At 58.6% G+C, this 21647-nt stretch overlaps 1 non-coding gene across 1 annotated transcript; it reads left to right on the top strand.

Annotated features, from left to right (window-relative positions):
* Positions 1-245: 245 nt before the first annotated feature.
* LOC143694576 (5.8S ribosomal RNA) lies at positions 246-398 on the top strand. The gene has a single exon (XR_013183157.1). It is a non-coding gene; the product is annotated as a 5.8S ribosomal RNA (ribosomal RNA).
* The last annotated feature ends 21249 nt before the right edge of the window (positions 399-21647 follow it).

The following is a 21647-nucleotide window of genomic DNA, read 5'->3' as shown; positions in this document are numbered from 1 at the left end:
GCCGCCTCCGAAGGACGGCGTTTTTGAGGTCAGCATCTCCCCTCACGGGGGGAGGCAGTTGGGGGCGCAGGCTCCCGCACTTCTTGGCTGGCCTTCAGAGCGTAGTTTGCTCCAGTTGTTTTTTTCCCTCCCCTTCCGTTTCTGTGTGCTTGTACGGTCAAAGCCAGGTGCGCGCGCCCATATCCTCGGCGCCAGAGTAACAAAAAAAGGGACCGCTCAGCGTGAGCAGTGCCCGAAAGGCAGAAAACTCTTAGCGGTGGATCACTCGGCTCGTGCGTCGATGAAGAACGCAGCTAGCTGCGAGAATTAATGTGAATTGCAGGACACATTGATCATCGACACTTTGAACGCACTTGCGGCCCCGGGTTCCTCCCGGGGCTACGCCTGTCTGAGAGTCGCTTGACGATCAATCGCTGTCCGGGGGCCACCCGGGTGGCGCAGCTGGGGTCGCCTCGCAGGCCCGTCGCTCGCGGCGGTGGAGGCGGTGTCCCGCCGGTGCCCGGAGGGTAGGTGGTCAGGGGTTCGGCGAGGGAAGCGCTTCCCTAGGCGGCCTCGATCCCTTCCCTGTGGCCCGGCAGGCGTTGTCCTCATCGCGGTCGTTGTTGTCGTCGTCGCCGCACAGGGCCTTTGTCCCCCTAAATGCAGACTTGGGGAGAGCTCCGTAGCTCCCTGCAACCAGAGCGAGCCACTGGGGCGGAGCTCGTCCTCGCCGGGACCGTGCTGCGGATGCGGTGGCGCAGCGGCCCGCTGAATTTAAGCATATTAGTCAGCGGAGGAAAAGAAACTAACGAGGATTCCCTCAGTAACGGCGAGTGAAGAGGGAAAAGCCCAGCGCCAAATTCCCGCCCCGCGGTGCGGCGCGGGACATGTGGCGTACAGAAGCCCCCCTCCCCGGCAGCGCTCTCAGGGGACCAATGTCCTTGTGATTGAGGCCGCAGCCAGTGGACGGTGTGAGGCCGGTAGCGGCCCCCCGGCGTGCCGGGCCCGGGGCTTCTCGGAGTCGGGTTGCTTGGGAATGCAGCCCAAAGTGGGTGGTAAACTCCATCTAAGGCTAAATACAGGAATGAGACTGATAGCCAACAAGTACCGTAAGGGAAAGTTGAAAAGAACTTTGAAGAGAGAGTTCAAGAGGGCGTGAAACCGTTAAGAGGTAAAGGGGTGGGGCCCGCGCAGTCCACCCGGAGGATTCAACCCGGCGAGTTGCGGTCGGCCAGCGTGGGTTCAGCGGATCCTCGCCTCTGCCTCCCCGCCCTCCCCCGGGCGAACCCTGTCCGCGGGGGTGGGCTGGGGGGGGGGGGGGGGGGTGGGCCGATGTGAGGACCGCCGCCTGGCCGGCGGCGGGCCTTGGCAGGGCACATTTCCTCCGCAGCCGTGCACCGCGACCGGCTCCGGGTCGGCTGGGAAGGCCTCTGGCGGGCAGGTTGCCCAGCGCCGCGCGAGTGGCGGTGGGTGTTACAGCCCCCGGGCAGCAGGTCTTGCTGAATCCCGGGGCCGCGGGAGAGGACCGCCGCCGCGCCCTCCTGCCCCCCGTCGGTGGCACCGTGCTGGGGGCGTCGCTTTTCCCCCCCCCCCCTCCCGGGGGGGATGGGGCAGGGGCGGCATCCCCGCAGCGCAACATTTCACATGGGGGTGCAGGGGCCAGGCCTGCCAGCCACCGGCGCCGCTGTCAACCGGGGAGGACTGTCCTCAGTGCGCCCCAACCGCGTGGCACTGCCGGGCCAGGCTTGACGGGCCGCACTCGGGCGCCCAGGGTCCACGGCGATGTCGGCTACCCATGCGGCCCGTCTTGAAACACGGACCAAGGAGTCTAGCATGTGCGCGAGTCAGAGGCCATTGTCGAAAGCCCACGGCACAATGAAGGTGAGGGCCGGCGCGCGCCAGCTCAGGTGGGATCTTGGGGCTCATGTCGCGCCTGGCAGGCCCGGGCACACCACCGGCCCTTCTCGCCCGCCGCCCCCTCGCAGGGCCGGGGAGGTGGAGCGTGAGCGTCTGTGCTAGGACCCAAAAGATGGTGAACTATGCCTGGGCAGGGTGAAGCCACAGGAAACTCTGGTGGAGGTCCGTAGCGGTCCTGACATGCAAATCGGTCGTCTGACCCGGGTCTAGGGGCGAAAGACTAATTGAACCATCTAGTAGCTGCTTCCCTCCGAAGTTTCCCTCAGGATAGCTGGCACTCGGCAATGGGCAGTTTTACCCGGTAAAGTGAATGATTAGAGGTCTTGGGGCTGAAACGATCTCTACCTATTCTCAAACTTTCAATGGGTAAGGGGGCCGGCTCGCTGGCGTGGAGCCGCGCCGTGGAATGCGAGTGCTCATTGGCCACTTTTGGTAAGCAGAACTGGCACTGCAGGATGAACTGAACGCCGGGTTAAGGCGCCCGATGCCGACACTCATCAGAGCCCAGAAAAGGTGTTGGTTGATCTAGACAGCAGGATGGTGGCCATGGAATTCGGAATCCGCTAAGGAGTGTGTAACAACTCACCTGCCGAATCAACTAGCCCTGAAAATGGATGGCGCTGGAGCGTCGGGCCCATACCCGGCCGTTGCCGGCAGTGCGATGCCCACGGGGGCAAGGCCGTGACGAGTAGGAGGGCCGCTGTGATGCGCCTCGAAGCCTGGGGCGTGGGCCCGGGTGGAGCTGCCGCAGGTGCAGATCTCGGTGGTAGTAGGAAATACTCAAACGAGAGCTTTGAAGACCGGAGTGGAGCAGGGTTCCATGTGAACAGCAGTTGAACATGGGTCAGTCAGTCCTAAGCGATAGGCGAGTGCTGTTCCAAAAGGGCGGGCGATGGCCTCCATTGCCCTCAGCAAAGGGAGTCGGGTTCAGATCCCCGAATTCAGAGTGGCGGAGATGGGCGGCGCGAGGCGCCCAGTGCTGTGACGCAACCAATCCCGGAGAAGCCGGCGGGAGCCCCGGGGAGAGTTCTCTTTTCTTTGTGAAGGGCCAGGCGCCCTGGAATGGGTTCACCCCAAGAGAGGGGCCCGCGCCTTGGAAAGCGTCACGGTTCTGGCAGCGTCCTGTGAGCTCTCGCTGGCCCGTGAAAATCCGGGGGAGAGGGTGTAAGTCTCGCGCCGGGCCGTACCCATATCCGCAGCAGGTCTCCATGGTGAACAGCCTCTGGCATGTTGGAACAATGTAGGTAAGGGAAGTCGACAAGCCAGATCTGTAACTTCGGGATAAGGATTGGCTCTAAAGGCTGGGTTGTTCGGGCTGGGGCGCGAAGCGGGGCTGGGCGCGCGCTGCGGCAGGACGAGGCACCGCGCGCGGGTGAGTGTGCTCCACGTGGCCCACCCGGGCGCCGGGGCGCATGCGGGCATGCGTGGCGTCGACTCTGGACGCGCGCCGGGCCCTTCCCGTGGATTGCCCCAGCTGTGGCAGGTACCCCCCGCCCCCCCCCGCCCCCCTCCGCCTTGCCGCAGCCGGGGCGCCAGCAGCGGCCGCCGCCGTCGTCATTGCGCGCCGCCGCCCCGTCGGTTCCCGCCAGCGGGGTTCCCGCGGCGTGTGGCCGGCGTGCGCGTGGTCTCAGCCGGCGTCAGCTGAGCAGTTCGCGCGGGGGAGGGTCCCCGGAGGGGGTGCCCGGGCTGGCGCCCCGCCTCGGCCGGTGCCTAGCAGCCGGCTTAGAACTGGTGCGGACCAGGGGAATCCGACTGTTTAATTAAAACAAAGCATCACGGAGGCCCGAGGCGGGTGTTGATGCCATGTGATTTCTGCCCAGTGCTCTGAATGTCAAAGTGAAGAAATTCAATGAAGCGTGGGTAAACGGCGGGAGTATCTATGACTCTCTTACTACCTGAAACCTGGCCCCCCGGTTGGACAGGGGTGACGGGTTCGGAGGTGGGCTGACCACCCATTCCGTTCCTGATTTTGAATCCAGTCATGACTTGGCTATTCCAAATCCAAATCCGTTTTTTGGAGGAGGAAACTGGGGGCGGCCGTTACACCTTACTAGGGTATTGGTGGGCACTCAGACCTCCTGAGATGATTTTGTAACATCTACAACCACCAAATTGACAGAAAATGATTTGGGCTTGCTGGTGAATTTCTCTTTAGAACTATATAGGTCAGATCTGCTGGAGCATGTACAGGGGGTGGTTCATTTCTCTGTTAATGGGGGGGTGTTGAACGGGTTTCCTGAGGTGTTTGAACAGCCTACACCACAACTGAGTGAGGGGGACGACTTAAATCCTAGTCCCCCTAAGGACGATGATCAGAATGTACTTGAGAAGGGAGGCAGTGGGAAGGGGGAAGAGGGTACACCAGAGGCATTGCCTCCAGTGCCTGAGGTCCGCAGTGAACAGGCACCGGATGACATCGTGAAGGTGACTGTTCCGACAAAAATCCACCATGTCCTTGCTGTGGTACCCGGCTCAACTCGATGTTGGCCCTAATTGAACACCTTAAGGGGTCTCACGGGTCAAGCTTGGATCCTTTCCAACCCTATAAAAGAAGCATACTGTACCCCATTAGGGGAGAAAGAAGAAGAGCAGGGACCCTTTACGGACCTCCCCAAACAAAGCCATCTCCGTGGAACAGCCTGCGCCTTCTCCTTCTCCTCTCTCTCCATCTGCTGCAGCCTCAAGCCCGGGGCACCACTACCTAGCAAGCAGAGCTGAAATCCTGAGAGCTTGCAATCACTATAGAGCTGATAACCACCATGCTTGCTAGATGGCAGCCCCGCGGCGTTGGCATGAGCGAGCCAGCTTCGGGCACCCGGTCCCTACCCAGGGACTGAGCTCCTGAGCCCTATTGCTCTGCTTTATGATAAGGCTGATCAGAGGCCTCATTACCCATATTTAGACGCCAAAATTTAGATGCCTACATTTAGACACCTACATTTAGATGCCTAAATTTAGATGCCTAAATTTAGACGCCTAAATTTAGACACCTACATATAGATGCTTATATTTAGATGCTTAGATATAGATTTAGAAATGTGCATAGTTCTTTAGTTAGAGGTATGTGGAAGTTTAGATACATAGATTGAGCTGTGTAGGCCTAGGCTGCATTTTTAGCTCTTTCCCCCCTGGGCTGCCTTTTTCACCTCTTGCTTTTGCCCCGGTGCCCCCTGTGTCCCCTGTCCCTGTGCTGGGTCCGAGCTGGCGGCTGGGCCAGGCGGAGCAGCTTTTCCAGCTCCGGCTGTCCCTGGAGTGGTGGGAGCTGCCGCTGGCCCCAGGCACTGTCCCCTGAGGAGCTGCTGAAGGACGGTGAGACAGAGGGGGCTGAGGGGCTCAGGGGGCGGTGGCGCTGAAGGGACGGTGACCCTGAGCTGCTGCTGGGGCTGAGGGCTGTGGGGCAGCCGAGGCCATGGTGGCACTGAGGTGACAGGCAAGGGGCACAGGCTGACGGGGTAGCGGCTCTAAGGGGACTGGATGGCTCAGAAGGGACTGAGGGGGCTGAGAGGACTGTGAGGGGCTGAAGAAACTGAAGGGGGCTGGGGCTTCACCGAGAGCATGGCGGGGCTGAGGGGATGGAGGGGGCCAGCAGGGAGCACAGAGGGCTCTGGGACTGCAGCTCTGCCAGGCCTTGGAAGCAATTCCAGAGCCTCCACTTTTGCCACAGCTGCCAGGAAGACCTTGAGGATGCGAAATACAAAGCTGTGTTCCATGTCAGGTACAAACAGGCGACGTGTGTATTTGTGAGTGCGAAATGTGTGGACCCCGACAATGGGAGAGCTGTGAATTCTAATAATAACTGAGGAAAATAAAGCATGGAAAAAGGCCTTTGAACCTATCTTTTGTTTGCAATTAACCCTGGTTGATTTAGGAGCATTGGAATTAAGGTGTTAAGGATGTTGCTTTTTGCTTGCAGTTAATCCATAAAGAGCTCTGCAATAATAACCTTTGAAGTATAATTTTAGAATATTACTTGTATCCTTGAAACTATAACTTTGGAATATATATAATGGAAATATGCTTATTTCACGCCTTATGGAAGCAGAGAAAAACAGCTTGAGAAAGGAAGATGAACATCACCTCAAGGATTTATGGTTTTGACCAAGGGAAGCTGGACATCACTGTTATTAGATTTATAGTCTCTGCAATTAAAAGGTGGACCCACATCTGGGGAGCTGGACTCCACCAGATGGGATTCGTCTTTCTTCTTTTGGAAACTGGACCGCCACCATCTGGGATCCTCCTTTTGAGATACATCCTGAGAAAAACTAAAATCACAATAGTGTATAGAATTGTGATGTAATAATTTGGAATAAAATTTGCTGAAGAGCCCCAAATCTATTTTTCCACTCTGTGCTAAATTCACTATCATTCTACTTAAACTTTTGTGGCTTGTCATTCTTCATACAAGGTTGGGAATTGTTTTTTCCAAGGGCTAAATCAAAGGCACAGGGGTCTTGGGCTCTGTGCCAAGGTCTCTGAGCCCTCTGACAGGGTCTCGAGTCCTGCAGGGCACCCAGAGGAATTTCCTGGGTTCCCACATCATGCTACAGTGGAAGCTTCCTTAGCCAATAATGCCATGACACAACAAACCTACAGCACTGCATCCTAAATTTCTCGTTTACCATTGGAGCTAAGATTTTTCCTAGATCTTAAACTAAAACTCTAAACTTTCCTCCACTTCAACTTTCCTCCCCGTGTCTCTGCTATAAACTAGAAATCCACATTCTCGCTTCTAGCACCTAAGTTCGGAAGCCCTTTCCAAGGTCTCAGCTCAAATGCTGTGTTTAATTCTAAGCTTTGCTGACAAGACCAAAGGTCTGAGATTTCCCTGCATTTGGGTTTCCAACAACACTGATGCTCTTAGTTGCAGAGTGCCTGGGATCCGTCTTGCCAGTCAACTCTGGCAGGAACAAGGCAGCTGCCAGGGGGCTGCTTGTGGCCTCTGACAGCCCATTGCTCAGGGCTTGCCAGCGCCCCAGCCCCTCAGGCCCTGCCCCAGCCCGGCCAAGCTGCCCGGCAGCAGCGCCGCAGCCCCACAGCAGCTCCAGAGCAGCCCCATCCAGAGGCACCCGGGAGCCCTCAGCAAGGCAGGCAGCAGCACACGGGCGGGAGGACACGTATGGCGCTTCCTGCCTGGCACAGGGCTTGTGGCCATCTCCAGGCACCGCTCTGGCAGGGATCCCCGCAGCTCCGGCCCCTGCCCAGCCGCTCTGTGGGCAGCACAAAGGCTTCAGCAGAACCACCAAAGGCCAAGGGGCTTCTGGCCATTTCCCCTTGCCCACCGCATGCCTGGGCAGCTGGCTGAGCACAAGCACCCTTTTCCCTCTCCTCCCCTATGCCCTGTGGACCCTGGGCAGCAAAAGAAAGATCCTGGCAGTCTGTCTATTCTAACACATCCTGTATTTCTTTACTAAAGGAAAAGAAAAAGAAGAAAAGAACAATCTTGGACACAAGGAAAATCCCCACTGGCTCTGGTGGTCCCAGCAGACAGAGCCTCTGGCATCAGATCTCCATAGAGCTCCAGCAGCACAGGTGGACAAACCCTGAGACACAAAGCCCTGTCTTCCACGCCCTGCAGAGCTGATCTTCCAGGTTCTCCAAGATGGAATATAGAACTGTAGTTTCTGTCCTGAGAATGTGCAAAGTTTGAAGAGCCAGGCTTCTGAAAGACAGGCTGCTGTCATTTGCCATTACTTCCAGGGCTGCAAGAGAAAGGAAGAGAATCATGGTCACATCCCAGATCTACGGGGAGCCAAGGAGAGCCCCCTGCCAGGGCCATCGCAGCTGGGTTTTGCCATGGCCAGGAGGGAGCAGGGAGCAAGGGGATCAGCCCGAAGCTGCTGGCCAAGAATGGGCCACGTGGCCCTGAAATCTCAGGGTGCTCTGCCCCCGGGAGCAGAGCCCTCTGCAGCCAGGGCAGGGCTTGCAGCTCTCTCCCCGGCAGCCCCTGCTGTCAGCCCGCTGGCCTCACTCACCAGTGCAGATCAGCTGCAGCTCTTGCTGCTGCCCCCTCAGGTGCCGCCCAGCCATGCCTGTGAACACAGAGCCTGTCAGGGCGCCAGCGGCACAGCTCCCTGCCGGCGGCGCTGCCGGCGCTGCGGCCACACGGGCTGCTGGCCCGGCAGGGCTCAGCCCGGGCCCTTGCCGCACGCTGCCGCCCCAGGGCACAGCTGCCAGAGGGCGGCAGCAGCAATGCCCAGGCCGGGCGGGGCTCCACGGCGCCGGGCCCGGCTGGCGCTGCCGGGGCAGCAGGCGGGGCTGGGGCCTGTGGGAATCCTTAAAATCAGAGGGTTTTGGGACAGCTACAAAAGGCAGGCTTCAGAGACAGCAGAACTGTGATTAGAGTTAAGCTGTAGCCATAAATTTGTCAGCAGAAAAAATATAGAAGAAGAAGAAAGGTAAGGACAAATATAATCATGGTCTGTATATTAATGCTTGGCTAGCATAACTCCCTAAGCTACAGAAAGGTAAATTTACCGAGATATTAGGAAGTTCTGAGCTTAATGATGGACCTCTGTGCATTGTATTTTAATGCTTACAAGAAGGTATTGTATCCAAAATAAGTGAGCATTGTTTGACCAAAGGTACGTGTGCTTACAGTGTTTGGATAGAAGTACTGTCAATCTGCTTCTGCTTTGTGTTATTGGTCAAAAAACTTTTAAGGGAAGTTGTAACCTGCAGTTCTTTGTCTGCTGCCAGTGATGTGAGCTGCTGGCATCTTCCCATTGCCATAACCATGTAATGAGAGTGATGCTGGAAGATAAACAGCTCGAGACGCGTTCCCCAGCGGTCCCGTCCCATTGGTGATTTGTGCAGAGACCCCCAGGCAGCGATAGGGCTGAGCTGCGGCAGGGCGGGGCAGGGTGGGGCCGGGTTGGGTGGGGCTGGGTGGGGTTGGGTGGGGCAGGGCCAAGCAGCGTAGGATGGGCCTGGGTTGGTTGGAGCAGTGTAGAGTGGAGCATGGTGAGGTAGGGCCAGGCTACAGCAGTTCAGGGTGGGGTGGGGCAGGGTGGGGTAGGATGGGGCAGGGCTGGGTTGGGTGGACCTGTGTAAGGCGGAGCACAGTGATGTAGGGCAAGGCTGAGTTGGGTGGAGCAGAACAGGACAGAGCACGTTAGAGTTGGGCAGGGCTGAGCAGAGGGAGGTTGGGTACGGTGGGAAAGTGTGGGGCAGTGAGGGACAGGGCAGGGCAGGCAGGGGAGCCCAGGCTCATGAGTCACCCATGAGCCTGATGGCCGCCTCTCACAGGGGCTCCTGTGGGCTGTCCTGGCACAGCAGGGCCCGGCGCAGGTGCTCGGCTGCTCTGCTCCTGTCCTCTGCCAGCTGGAGAGAGTCAGGAGGGTGCAGCTGGTGCAGGCTCAGCCCCTGGGCCGGGCTCTCCCTGTGGCCAGCACTGGCCTCCCCTGGCCACACAGCCCTGTGAGGCAGCCAGCAGCCACTGGGGCTGGGCTCTGGAGGGGGCAGAGGGCTTGGTGCTGCCCAAGAAAAAATAAAGGAAAAATTCTGACCCCTGAGACAAATGGCAGTGTTGGAGATACTTTTTGCAAGGGATGGACAAAATAATGACCCTGACAAGGTCAGATGCACAGTGCAAATGTGGTGGAGCCGTGCACAGCAGGGGCCATCTGAATACTCCAGCTTCATGGGAACAATGCATTTTGTGGATAACCAAGAGACAGTGAGTTCTGGAGCAAGCAAACTCAGGAATGATGAGACCATCGTCCATGGCCTGACACACACTCATGTCTCTGCTGTGGTTGAGTCTCAAGGATGAACAGGGAAAATTCAGAGAGAAGATGAGGAAGGAGATGAGCAAGGACAGTTCCCATGTGGCACCAGTGCAAACCAGAGGCCCCAGTGTCAGAGCCCAACATCCCCCAGCTAGGGGGAGGGAGTGCACCCCACGAGTGGGCCTGTGGTTCTTCCTGTATGAACATGGGCAAGACATGAGAGGGTGGAATGGAAAACTCATCTCTGTCCTAGCAGCATGGGTATGCAAGCTAAAGGAGGAAACTACTAAGAGAGGGATTTACACCCAAATGTAGCCCCAGCTCCCTGTGACCGAGCTGCCAGATATAGCAGAAGGGAGCATGATATGTCAGATCCCCTTGAAGGAATATCCAGAATATACGCCCGGGGAGGGAACGGTAGCCAGGACTAGAGAGGCCCTGCCTCTAGCCAGGTAGAGGCCAGGGAAAATTGTGTCTTTTGGGCTGTGTGGATCCCTGGCACACCAGAGCCATGGATATACAAGGCTTTTGTCCATTCTGGTGCACAGTGTACTCTAATCCCTTCAGGACATGTGGGTGCAGAACCCGTTTCCATTGCCAGGGTGATGGGGGGATTGCAGCAGGTGATCCTGTTGGAAGCCAAGGTGAGCCTGACTGGGAAGGAGTGGCAGAAATTCCTATTGTGACTGGCCCAGAGGCCTCGTGTATTCTGGGCATAGACTTCCTCTGGAAGGGCTTTTAGAAAGACCCAGATGGACTCAGGTGGGCTTTTGGAATAGCTGCTGTAGAGACAGAGAACATGAAGCAGTTGAACACCTTGCCTGGACTATCAGAAAACCCATCTGCAGCAGGACTCCTGAAGGTGGCAGAGCAACGAGTGCCGATTGCCACCTCGACGGTGCAACACCGGCAGTATCGAACAAATCAGGATGCCGGATCCCCATGCACAAAATGATCCGTGAGCTGGAGAGCCAAGGGCTGGACAACAAAACCCACTCACCCTTCAACAGCCCCATCTGCCCTGTGCACAATTCTGACAGAGAATGGAGATTGACTGTGGACTATCGTGCCTTGAATGAAGCGACTCCACCGCTGAGCGCGGCTGGGCCGGACAGGCTGGAACTCCAGTACGAGCTGGAGTCCAAGGCAGCAAAGTGGTACGCCACTGTTGGCATTGCTAACGCGTTTCTCTCCATTCCTCTGGCAGCAGAATGCAGGCCTCAGTTTGCTTTCACCTGGAGGGGCGTGCAGTACACCTGGAACCGACTGCCCCAGGACTGGAAGCACAGCCCCACCATCTGCCATGGACTGATCCAGGCTGCACTGGAAAAGGGTGAGGCTCCAGAACACCTGCAGGACATGGATGACATCATTGTGTGAGGGAACACAGCAATGGAAGTATTTGAGAAAGGAGAGAGGATCATCTAGATTCCCCTGGAAGCTGACTTCGCCATCAAGAAGAACAAAGTCAAGAGACCTCCCCGAGAGATCCAGTGCCTGGAAGTAAAGGGGCAAGATGGACAGTGTCAGATTCCCACTGAGGTCATCAACACAATCACCGTGATGTCTCCACCAACCAGCAAGAAGGAAACACAAGGTTTCCTAGGCACCACAGGATTTTGGACAATCCCCATTCCCAAGTACAGCCAGAATGTGAGCCCTTTCTACCTGGTCATCGGCAGAAAAGGACGATGTCCAGTGGTGCCCTGAACAGCAACAAGACTTTGCCCAGATCAAGCAGGAGATCGCTCATGCAGTGGCCCTTGGCCCAGTCAGGACAAGAGCAGAGGTGAAGAACGTGCTCTACTCTGCAGCTGGGTACAACGGCTTGCCCTGGAGCCTTTGGCAGAAGGTGCCTGGGGAGACTCGGGGCCAACCACTCGGATTCTGGAGCTGAAGTTTCAGAGGGTCCAAAGCCAACTCCACTCCCAGAGAGGAGGAAATCTTGGCTGCCCATGAAGGAGTCCAGGCTGCCTCAGAGGTAATAGGCACTGAAGCACAACTCCTCCTGGCAGCCCGACTACCGGTGCTGGGGTGGATGTTCAAAGCAAATGTTCCCTCTACGCACCATGCCACCAGTGCTACATGGAGCAAGTGGATTGCCCTCATCACACAGCACGCCTGTACTGGAAACCTGAATGGCCCTGGGATTCTGGAAATAATTACAAACTGGCCAGAAGGTGAAACTGTAGTCTCACTGACAAAGAGGAGCAGGAACAAGCGACAAGGGACTGAAGAAGCTCCACCATAAAACCAATTACCAGCAGAGGAAACATGCTACACTCTTTTCACTGATGGCTCCTGTCGCATCGTAGGGATGAACTGGAAGTGGAAAGCAGCTGTATGGAGCCCCACATGACAGGCTGCTCAAGCTACCGAAGGAGAAGGTGGATCAAGTCAACTTGCTGAACTCAAAGCTGTTCAGCTGGCCCTGGACATTGCTGGGTAAAAATATAATTGAGTCCCTTTGACTTGCTCTTTTTGGACTATAAAAGCTGGAGCCACTTTCGGGGCAAATTTGGAGACCTCATCTATGGGTGGATGGATGACCTAGAATTTTCCCAATTGCTGGGAATGGTTCCCCAGGTCCTTGGTGAAAATGCGGCTCCCCAGCAAGTGCAGATCTGCAAGATGAGAAACAATTTAGGCAATTGGTGATGCATCTTTCTAAATCGCTCTCCTTTCTTTCTTACAGTACTGATTTAGGGGAACTACCTTGCTTGTTTTTGCTTGTTACTAAAACCAAGCGCACATTTTTTATTAAGTGTATTATCTTACATTGTGGTTCCTTCATATTCCCAGAAAAAGAAGACCATTATTTCCAGTGATGTGTCCTTTAAATCACCTCAGTCAATTGGCAGAACACCAGGAGGCCCCTAAGGAGGCAGGGCGCTGGGAAGCCCTGAGGAATTGGGTGTCAGAGGGCACAAGCAGCCCCCAGGCAGCCGCCTTGTCCCTGGCACCCGGCTGCTCTGGCGCTTCCCCAGAGCGTCTCCCAGGCCTGCGGCAGAGCCCTCCAGGCCGGGCCTCAGCAGGAGGGTGGGGGCACCCCTGAGGTGCCCAGGCTGGGCTGGCTGGGCACAGGGAGGGCAAAGCTCCCCTGCTGGGGCATGGGATGAGGCAGTGGGAAGCCAGAGAACCTGAGATTTTACCCCCCAAATGTTCTGTCTTTGCCCTAACATTTACCTCAGGTTTTGTCACAAAATGATCTCCATGTGCCCTCTAGAAATTACTCAGACTTTTCCTCAAAAGTAATTTTTTTCCCTAGAGATCCCCTCAAATTTTCCTGCTCAAATATCTACTACATGTACTCGACAGTTCACCTCTGATTTCATTATTCTCACAGTCCAGTGATTACCTCAACTGGAAAGCCCAAATGTTCATTTCATGCCGTACAGGAGGCACCAGGTAATTCCAGCATTCCTGTGCTATGAAGTTCTTTCCCTGGAAGCTACTGCAGCTTTACCCCTGGCCAAGTGAAACACTCCCTGGTGCTGAGGCAAGCCTGGCCCATGCTCCTCGGTGTGTATGAGCGCAGGGCAGCCCCAGGGCAGCTCCCCCAGGGCTTCTGCAAGGCCGCCCGGCGCCCGGCCCCGCGGGGCGGCCCCAGCGGGTTCGAGTTGCCGCCCGCGGCTGAGGGGAGCGGCGGGGCGGGGCCGCCCGCGCCTGGGCGGGAAACGCTCCCTGCGGCGGGGAGCGGGCGGCGGCGGCGCAGCGGGGAGCGGCCCGGCCCTGCCGTGTCCCTCAGGGCGAGCCCACGGCCCCTCAGCGACCCTGGCGTCCCTTCAGCCAGCGGCATGTGCGCTCAGCCACACGTGGCGTGCCCGTGTCCCCCTCACTTTCCCTCAGTGACACCACTTCACCCTGGGGGACACGACAGACACCCGCCTCCCCTCAGGGACTCACGCTGGCCTCAGTGGCATGCAGGGCATCTGCATCCCATTCAGAGACTGTCATGACACCTCAGCGACCCACGGGGCATCTGCCTTCCCTTCAGTGACAGAAAGGCACCTGCAACCTGCTGGTGAAGCCTCAAGTCTGCTCAGTGACCCCATGTGCCCTCAGCATTGGGACACCCACTTTTCTCTCAGTGACCCTCACGACCCATCAGCAAACCAAGAGGCACCAGCCATCCTGTGGGTGACTCAGAGCGAGTGCAGTGGGTCATGGTGCCCAGGGGCCAGCAGCAAGCAGAAAGCCAGGGCTGGGGAACAGGTTCTGCTCTGCTTACAGCATGGGCTGAGGGCCGGGAGAGCTCCATTTCCCCCTTGAGATGTTGGAGACAGGGCCTTTCACCCTCCTTACAGGGCTGCCCCTCGCTGCAGGCAGCCAAAGGAGCACGACGGCAAAAGGCCAAGGACAGCAAAGCAAAGAGCCAGCCCTGCACACAGGGAGGTGACCCAGTGCAAAGCCAGCGTGGCACCCGAAGGTGCCTGCCACTCTCATGTGTCCCTGCCCTGGGAATGCCAGCAATGCCCTTTGTCCAGAGGGCCTTTCTGTGGCCCCTCTTGGCTCAAAGCTGCTGCTCTTCTGGCTCAATGGGGCCTAAAGCCACAGAGCTTGGCCTCCCCCACAGCAGCAGGAACAAGACTCGGAGAGCAGTGGAGCTCAATGCCTAAGGCTGAGGGGCCGGGGGCTCCAGTCTGGAGCACATGTAGGACACACGCCCAGCCCCACAACTTCTGGCCTCACAGCCCTGAAAGGCTGGGACCAGGGTTCCACGCCTGATTCCAGGGGGTCCCTCCAACCACCCAGTGAGGAAGCGCCAGAGCAGCCGGCTGTCAGGAACAAGGCAGCTGCCAGGGGGCTGCTTGTGGCCTCTGACAGCCCATTGCTCAGGGCTTGCCAGCGCCCCAGCCCCTCAGGCCCTGCCCCAGCCCGGCCAAGCTGCCCAGCAGCAGCGCCACAGCCTCACAGCAGCTCCGGAGCAGCCCCATCCAGAGGCACCCGGGAGCCCTCAGCAAGGCAGGCAGCAGCACACGGGCGGGAGGAGACGGATGGCGCTTCCTGCCTGGCACAGGGCTTGTGGCCATCTCCAGGCACCGCTCTGGCAGGGATCCCCGCAGCTCCGGCCCCTGCCCAGCCGCTCTGTGGGCAGCACAAAGGCTTCAGCAGAACCACCAAAGGCCAAGGGGCTTCTGGCCATTTCCCCTTGCCCACCACATGCCTGGGCAGCTGGCTGAGCACAAGCACCCTTTTCCCCCTCTTCCCTTCTGCCCTACAGACCCTGGGCAGAAAAAAAGTCTCCTGAGATTCTTTGTATTATAACACAGTCTATATTTACATAGGAAAAAAAATAGAATGGAAGAAAAGAAAATGGAAGAGAAGAAAAGAAAAATCTTAAAGAAAACTAAAAATCCCCACTGGCTCAGGTTGCCCCAGCAAAGAGAGCCTCCCGGATCAGCTCTCCTCAGAGCTCCAGCAGTGCAGCCAGCCGAGCCGTGACAGACGAGGCCGAGTCATCCATGCCCTGCGCAGCTGATCCTGCAGCCTCTGGAAGATGGAATATCGCCCACTGGCTGTTGCTCGGAGGACATGCAGTGTTTGAAATGCCAGCTCTGACACAGCAGTGCTCATGTCCTCCTTCAGGCTTTCAAGGACTGCAAGAGAGAGGAACAGAGCTGTGGTAAATAGGTATGATTTGTGCTGACAAAATTGAAACAGTAATCAATATTGATGCAGTAATTAATATTTGGAAATAATAATAAAACAGTTAAAAGTTGTAATGCCAAGAAAAAAGGGAGAGGAGGGGTTCCACCCCCCCCTCCCTGCAGATGTTCAAGGACAGGAGGAAAATGCAGGAGATAACAGTTACTAAAAATTAATGGAAAGAAGGGAAAATCTGGTTGGGTCCCAGGAAAATGCCAGCTATAAGAGATTTATTGCTTTGATGCTTAAATGTTAGTTTTGGATTACATTGTACTGGCTTGGTGCGCATGTGTAACCCAAAGGTAAATTAAAGGACATTGAGGAAGAGAGGCCTTCATCAAAAAATGACCCCCAAAGGCTTGTGCGACAACCAAAACGAGCGGTGGAGCATGCGCGGTAAAGGTGATGATGAGGGCGGAGGTAGAAGTGTGATGAATCGAAAATGGGAGGAGATTGACACATGGCATAAAAGGGGGGAATCTTCACTTGCAAAGCTCGTACATGAGGTGGCAAGGGTCCTGCACTCCATGGCCCGTGGTTATCCTTTGCTTATGCGCTATTATTACAACCAAATTATCCCTTATTTTTAATCAAATTATATTGTCAAGATATATTTTCTGAACTATTCAATTGAAATTGCTGCTATCTCAAATATTGTTTGGTTTTTTATGATGGGATAATTGGGCAAACATAACAGAGCCAAGGTCAGATCCCAGATCTGTGGGGAGCCAAGGAGAGCCTGCTGCCAGAGCATTCCCAGCCGGCTCTTGCCATGGAGCAGGAGCAAGGGGATCAGCCCGGAGCTGCTGGCCAAGAATGGGCCACGAGGCCCTGAAATCTCAGGGTGCTCTGCCCCCGGAAGCAGAGCCCTCCGCAGCCAGGGCAGGGCTTGCAGCTGTCCCCGGCAGCCCCTGCTGTCAGCCCGCTGGCCTCACTCACCAGTGCAGATCAGCTGCAGCTCTTGCTGCTGCCCCCTCAGGTGCCGCCCGGCCATGCCTGTGAACACAGAGCCTGTCAGGGCGCCAGCGGCACAGCTCCCTGCCGGCGGCGCTGCCAGCGCTGTGGCCACACGGGCTGCTGGCCCGGCAGGGCTCAGCCCGGGCCCTTGCCGCACGCTGCCTCCCCAGGGGACGGCTGCCAGAGGGCGGCAGCAGCAATGCCCAGGCCGGGCGGGGCTCCACGGCGCCGGGCCCGGCTGGCGCTGCCGGGGCAGCAGGCGGGGCTAGGGCAGAGCTGCGGCGGGCCGGGCCGGGGAGGGAGCCCGGGCTCGTGGCTCACCCATGAACCTGATGGCCGCCTCTTGCAGGGGCTCCTGTGGGCTCCGCAGGTAGCGCAGGGCCCGGCGCAGGTGCTCGGCCGCTCTGCTCCTGTCCTCTGCCAGCTGCAGAGAGCGGCAGGAGGGAAGGGTTGGCGCGGGCTCTGCCCCTGGGCCGGGCGCTGCCTGCGCCCAGCCCCGGCCTCCCCTGGCCGCACAGGCCTGAGGCGCGGCCAGCAGCCGCTGGCCAAGGGCTCCCGAGGGCAGGGGACAGAGGGCCGGCTGCTGCCCGGGGAGCCGCGGTGCCGGCCCGCAGCCCCGCCGGGCCGGGGCTCCATGGGCACCCGGCTGGGGCCCACGGGAGCCTGGAGAAGAGCCCCCGTGGCCTCTGGCCGCAGCAGCGGGCAGGGGCACAGCTGCCAGCCCAGCACACTGAGCACCGCCCTCAGGGGCCTTCTCCAGGCTGAGCCTGGGGGTTCTCGGCTCCACTTACCAGGCACTCGCCAAACCTCCATGTCTGATCCACCTGGAGCATTTCTTCGAGATTCCTCCTCTTTAGGAATCTGGCTGAAGAATGCAGTACTACGCAGGAGGCCTGGAGAACAGCAGAGAGGCACAGATGGCCCCACAGGCCAGGGCACAGAAGCATCCCAGTGCCACAGCCTGAAGGAGGCTGCAGCCCGCAAGGTGCCAGGGCAGGATGCAGCCCAGTCCCCTCCCAGGGGGACAGCAGGTGGCCACAGGTCGTCACCTTAGCAACAATCTGATTCTCATCATGGCAGTGGAAGTAGAGTGGCACCAGGCTCTGGCGTACGTGGGACTTCAGGGCCTTTCTTCCATCTTCTGTTAATAAGTCCAGCATCTCTTGAAAGACACACATGGAGTTCAGCTGCACCTGGATATCATCCTGTAAGAGAGGAAGGGCAAAAGACCTCATCATCAGCTGCTTCAGGCCCCCCAGAGCACAGGCCTGCATCTGCACAGGGCACCAAGTGTCCGGGCAGCAGCCGGTGGCCGAGGCTGTGGGCACAGAGCCTTACGTGGTCAAAGAGTGGCAGGAGCGCCTCAGCCAGCTGCAGGGCAATGGGGGTGGCTATTGGGGCACCATTATCCAGGAGCAAATATCGCAGTAGAAGAATGGTCATCCTGATCATGTCGCTATGATTTTCCTGCAGGAGCTCCACAAGACTTTCAGTCAGGCTGCCCATTTTTTCAGCCTGTGCGGAACACAAGTTTGTGAAAGGCCAGCCTGCTGCCGCAGGGCCCAGAGGCCAAAGGCCTGTCCCAAAGCACTGGGGCAGCTGAAGTGAAGCGAGAGGCAGGAGAGCTGGGAGGGAGCAGCTGCCCCAGCGCCCCAAGCCCAGGCAAGGCCAAGCGACTGCCTTGCCCAGCCCCACGCTGCCTGCATGGCTTCAGCCACTACCCCCTTCTCACCATCAAGGGATTCTTGCCCAGCACTACCAGGCCTCTGAGTGCCAAGTAACGCCTGGCCCTGTGCTCGCTCTGCAGGTTCTGTGCCATGATCTCCAGAACACTGTCACTGCATTCCCTCAAGTCCAGGCACTCGAGGACCTGAAAGGCACCAGCAGTGACAGGGACCCAGCCAGCAAGAGCCCGGAACTGCACAGGGCTGGGCCCAGGCTGCAGCACAGGGCACGGCACCGTCCTGGCAGCTGTGCCTACGAGAGGGCAGAGAGCTGGGAGGCAGCGCTGGCCTTGAGGCTCACCTCCACAAGGAATGCCAGGGCAGGGAAATCCCAGGATGGCATCTCTTGGCCGAGCATGGCGAGCAGGTAGAATGCAATCCCGGAACAGAAGTGTACGGCTGACTGGCAAATTTCTCTAAAGAGAGGAAAAAGGAAACAAGACCCTGAGCCAGTGGGGCAAATCTCTCCCAGGAGTGACTCTCAGAGTTCTCATCTTTCCCCACCACCCTTTCAGCAAGGGGACGTGGGCCATTTGGGAGTTGGTTGCTCATGGGCACCCTCCTCTGCCAGCCTTTTCTAGTCTGCTTGGCCGTCCTTCAGTGACAAGGCCCTCTGGCCCATGATCATGGGCAGTTTGGGGGACACCTGGGCACAGAGCACAAATGTGGGGAGAAGGGGCTCTTACCTGGCCAGCAGAGCCACGGCAAAGTGGTGGGTGTCAAGAGAGAGCAGCGTGTCCCAGCCACACCTGCGTTCCATTGCCACCACCACATGCTCACAGCGGAGAAGGCAGAGCAGGCACTTCAGGGTGCGCACTGCAAACCTGTGTGCACAGCAAAGGCCAGGTCACGCTGGCAGCACTGGCTCCTTGGCAGGCCACATGGCAGGGACAGGAGGAGTGGGATGGAGCACCTGTTGGGGCTGGTGGCAAGGCCGTGCTCTTGCTGACATCCCTTCCAGAAGGCATCGACCTCCTCTGGCATCTCTTCCGTGCTGAAGAACACTTGGAAGAGCAGATGCACAAATAAGCGGGGGAAATACACCTTCAATATCCGTGGCAGACAGGGCACCTGCAGGATCTTCCACATCACCACGGTTGCCTGCAAAGGACAAAGCCCCCCGGGACAGCGCTCAGTGCCCAGGGGTCCATGTGGCAGGGCCCGAGCGTGGCAGGGAGAGGCCCGGAGAGAGGCAGGGGGAGCCTCTCAGGGCCTGCTGGGCCTGAAGCTTCCCCTGGGCCAGGTTTCAGGCCAGCAGATGCAGTGGGGGAAGGAGGATGGAGAGCTCTGGAGAGGCGGCCTTGGGGCCAGCAAAGGCCACTTGCAGAAACTCACAGCCAGGCCAAAGACAGCCGTTTGGTCCCCATCGGAGGTGCATGTGCTGTGCTCTGGCCAGCTCCCCAGCACATCCAGGAGGATCAGCTGTGCCAGCTCTGCAGTTCTTGACGAGCACATGATGGTCTTCCACATGGCCATGGCAGCTCTGCGGGGTCAGAGCTCTGTCTCAGGGGGGTCTCAGACACAGCACTGGGGGGAGCTGAGCTGGCTGCCAGTTCTGCCTCTGCCCACTGGGCCTGGCCAGCAGCAGCCAGGCAGCCCAGGCCTGTGGGGACAGAGCCCTGAGGGGCAGGGAGGGAGCATGGCAGCAGGTTTAGGGGCTGACGTGCCAGGGCTGGGAAAGGCAGCAGCCAGAGGGCCCTGGAAGTCTCTGTTGCTCAGACACCTGGGACAGGCTGTACAGGGTGATGGGCTGGGGAGGCCTGAGCCCTCTGGGCAGGTGGGCCCCATACCTGTCACAGGACGGGGCCACACGCAGGAGTGTCAGGACTGCGTCATCTGGCTGTGCTTCCGTGAGGTCCAGCAGGGCCTCGTTCAGCCTGGGCTCAGCACAGTCATTGGCCAGGAGCCACTGGTGGATGAACCTCACCATGGCGGGCACCTGCAGAAGGCACAGGGAGACTTGGGAAGCTGCCAGAGGGAGCAATGTTCCCAGCTTGCCCAGAGAAGTGCTTCCCTTCCCCACGCACTGCCCTGTGGCCTCAAAGGCTCACAGCAACCAGCATGCGTGGCTTGGGAGGCCAAGCAATTCCTGGCAGGATCAAACCCTTCCCACAGGCTGCTTACTTGGTCTGGATAGTAAAAACCTTCCTCTACAAGCATGCACAGGAGGGCAGCGCTGGTCTTGGTTTGGAACATGGGCGAGTATGCTTGGAGCCCAGTGCCCATGGCGATGGTCACTTCCTCCTGCATTCTCCTCATGAATTTGCAGATGAACTGTAGGAGAAGGGCAGGAAGCTGGGGATGTTGCATGGAATGCTGCACACATGGTGCTGGGCTGAGCAGGGACAGCAGGCCCAGCCCAGCTGGGGGTGGCTGCAGGTACCTGGGCTGTGCTGCGGAAGCGGCCACGGCTGGATTCCTGATCTTGTGTGCACTCCAGGGTTGCATCTGGCAAAGAGCGAGCACAGCCAGAGCTGAGGGGCTGCGGGAGAGGCCGGAGAACACAGCCCAGCCCTGCGCCCCCCAGGCAGGGAGAGCCCCGGGATGGCCCAGGGGATGGAGCACGGCCACTGCAGGGTGTCTGCCCGGGCCCTCTTTCGTCCTGTCCATGGGCATTTCCCCAGGGGATGGGATGGGATGGGATGGGATGGGATGGCATAGCATGGCATGGCATGGCATGGCATGGCATGGCACGGCACGGGATGGGATGAGATGGGATGGGATAGGATGGGATGGGATGGGGCCAAGTTGGCTGCAGGCTCCAGCCCTGCAACCCAGCTCAGACACTCACCCTCCTGTGGTGGCTGGAATGGCACCACCTCCTCAGTCTCTTGTGGTGGGGCAGCTCCAGGGCCTTCTTCCTCCTCCACCTCCTCCACCCAGGCCATCTTGGGCACTCTCGGGGGTCTCTGCTCCATGTCTCTGACTGGAGCGTCTTGCAGGAGAGGTGCCCTGGGAAAGCTCCGGGGCACCAAGTCCCACGCTCTGCCCTTGAGGGCAGCTGCAGAATAGAAGCCTCGCAAGGCCACGGGTCACCGAGTCCTGTGCTCTGGCCTCGAGCTCAGCTGCAGGAACAAGGCTGCGGAAAAGCTCGGGCTCAGACGAGAACGAGCGTGCTGTGTGGGGGCTCCTCACGGCACTGCTCTGTCCCGTTGTGCCCTGTTGCAGGCTCCCAGCTCCTGGGCAAGCTTCTATTTCCCACGTGTCACAAAGGGCCCTTGGACACCGGGTTCCGTTCCATGGCACGGTGACCGTGCTGCAGCGTGCCACCCAGGGCCCTTGCACACACTGCCGCCTGCCCTGGGGCCACCCCCAGCCCAGCCAATGTGGCCCAGGCTGGAAGGAATGCCTAGCCCCAGGTGTCTAAGGCAGCCCCACAGGATCTTTAGGAAGGGCTCAGAGCATCAGCCAATTCTGCCCTGCTCTGCGGGCTCAGGGCAGCAGAAGGAGCCCCCAGGGCTGCCGACGCAGCCGCACTGGGAAGGGCCCGGGGCCTTCCATGGAAGCTGGCACGGCCTCCTTGGGACACGTCCCGGCCCGTGGCCATCCTAACCCCGCGGGTGTGACACGCACAAGGAATGTGTGGGCCCGGGCACGAATGCTGCTCTGAGCCCTGGGGCCCGGGCAGCGCTGACAGCAGCAGCTTTGGCAGAGTCCCCGCCCAAGCAGAGCTGCCACCCCCCGAGCCCTG

The sequence above is a fragment of the Agelaius phoeniceus genome, chromosome 7, assembly GCF_051311805.1.
Source record: "Agelaius phoeniceus isolate bAgePho1 chromosome 7, bAgePho1.hap1, whole genome shotgun sequence".
Lineage (NCBI taxonomy): Eukaryota > Metazoa > Chordata > Aves > Passeriformes > Icteridae > Agelaius > Agelaius phoeniceus.
The sequence above is the reverse complement of the archived record's forward strand: the minus strand, read 5'-3'. Positions and strand labels throughout refer to the sequence as shown.